Below are 2230 nucleotides of genomic sequence, written 5' to 3'. Positions count from 1 at the left end.
TTTTTTTGTTTGTTTTTGTTTGTTTTTTGAGACAGTCTCCCCTTGTCACTCAGGCTGGAGTGCAGTGGTGTGATCACAGCTCACTGCAGCTTCAGCGTCCTGAGCTCAAGTAAGCCTCTCACCTCAGCCTCCTGGATACCTGGGACCACAGGCACGTGCCACCCCACCTGGTTAACTTTCTGAAATATTTTTTTGGACAGATGAGATCGCACCGTATTGCTCAGGCTAATCTTGAACTCCTGGGCTCAAGTGATCCTTCCACTTCGACCTCCCAAAGTGCTGGGATTACAGGTGTGAGCCACCATTCCTGGCAGAATACCTATTTCTACTATTTTTGTGCTAGGCACAAAGGGTACAAAGATTAAAGAGATGGGGGTACACAGTAGTGCCCCGACTGCCCTGGGTCCCCCAAAACTTGTACCTGGCTCAGCTGGAGGCCCTGGCAGCCAGGTGGGATCCAGCCAGGACCAGGGCTCGGCCTCCCCAGTCAGCGTGAGCAGCGATGACTCCTGGGAGCAGAGCATCAGGGCGGAAATAGAACAGTTTCTAAATGAGAAGAGACAGCATGAGACCCCAAAATGTAATGGGTCAGTGGACAAGAAACCAGACCGCAACGAAAATTCGGCGGCAAAGTCACTCTTGAAATCCCACCAAGAGCCGGCCGCGAGGGTGGTGCATCGGCAGGGTCTGATGGGCACCCAGAAGTTCACCTTCCGCAGACCTGCCAGTTAGCAAAGATGAACATGCAGGCCAGAAACCTCAGGTCCGAGGTCACAACCACGCAGGAGAACGAGGGCAGCACAAAGCCAGCAATCCCCTGCCGCCCTTCAGAAGCAGCACAGAATAAAAGTGGGATCAAGAGGAGCACCAGCGCCGCAAGGAGCGGAGGGAGAGTCCGGAGCAGGGCACAGACGCCCGAGGCATCCGACTCCAGCAGCGACGGCGGCATCGAGGAGGCCATCCAGCTGTACTAAATAGAAGACACGCAAGGTGGTGGACGGGGACCCGTCCCAGAGGGCCCAGCTCCGAGAGGAGAGGCAGCCTGACCCTCCCGCACACAGCACAAGCAATGCCACGAAAAGTGCCTTGCCTGAGACACACAGGAAAACACCCAGCAAGAAGCAACCAGTGGCCGCCAAGACCACGGACCCTGGCCCCGGGGGCCTGGACACTGCCACTTCCCCACGCTCCCGAAGGAAACCAAAGCTCCGCCTCCTGTGATCCCGGTTTTCCAGGGGCGAGTTTGTGGAACAGTCCTTGTGCCGGGCAGACACGTCCGCTGAGCTGATGTGTGCAGAAGCGATCCTGCTGGCCCCCGTGGAGGGCAGCGACAGGTCCCTGTCCGCGAGCCCACTCTTCCAACGTGCCTTCCCGCTCCGACGGCGACAGTGGCTCCGTGGACAGCGACGACAGCATGGAGCAGGAAATCCGGACGTTTTTGGCCCTTAAGGCGCAGTCGGGGAGTTTGCTGGCCAGAGGTCAGAGCTGCCCGCAGGCTGCCCAGGGCCCACTTCCACTGGTGCAAAGTGGAAGTGGGGAGGAACCCTCTCCCCAGAGGCAGGGGCCGAGGCGGGAGCGAAGAGGTTCGGCCGAGCCGAGAAGCCGGTGCCTGGCGCAGCGCTGCAGGCGAACCCACGTGCCCGCAGCTGTCCGCAGCCTGCGCTCTGCGGCCCCCGGGGCTCCCCGACTACCGCTGGGAAGACTGGGCGCAGTCCCGCCACGGAAGTTACACGGGCTCCACGACTCCGCCTTGCTGCCCCTGTGAGTCCCCGAACCTGTCATTTGGATCCGGGGTGTGGGGACTGCAGGGAGCCACAAACCACCCTCCTTGCGCGCTGGGATCTTTGAGGCCCTGAGAAGGGCGCTGAATCCGCTCAGCACGCTGGCGGCTGCCGCCGGCGCTCATGGGGTCTCATTCCGTTCTCCGTGGATCTTAATTGTGAACTGATTTCCTTTGTCTCTCCCTCCATCTCCTAGGATGCTCAGGATCCAGTCAGCGGCGGGATGAAGAAAAACAGGCTGGGTTTCCATATCAACCAAGGCAATTAGGGAGGTTAACAAACAGCTCTCAAAGCAAAACATACAGAAAATGCACCCCAGAGGAAGCGGTGAATCATCCGCTCCATAGTTCTTGTTCTTCACCGCATAATTCTTCGAGATGAAAATTATTTTCCTTGCAATGAGTTGAAGATTGGAAAGCTCTGGATGCCAGTTCTGGTTCTTCCCTTAC

At 58.2% G+C, this 2230-nt stretch overlaps 1 pseudogene; it reads left to right on the top strand.

The window, feature by feature from the left end:
- Nucleotides 1–369: 369 nt before the first annotated feature.
- On the top strand, nucleotides 370–1765 carry LOC108293381 (annotated as a pseudogene).
- Nucleotides 1766–2230: the final 465 nt, after the last annotated feature.

Source organism: Cebus imitator, unplaced genomic scaffold, assembly GCF_001604975.1.
Source record: "Cebus imitator isolate Cc_AM_T3 unplaced genomic scaffold, Cebus_imitator-1.0 Scaffold536, whole genome shotgun sequence".
NCBI lineage: Eukaryota > Metazoa > Chordata > Mammalia > Primates > Cebidae > Cebus > Cebus imitator.
Note: the sequence above shows the minus strand (reverse complement) of the source record. Positions and strands in the feature narration are given on the sequence as shown.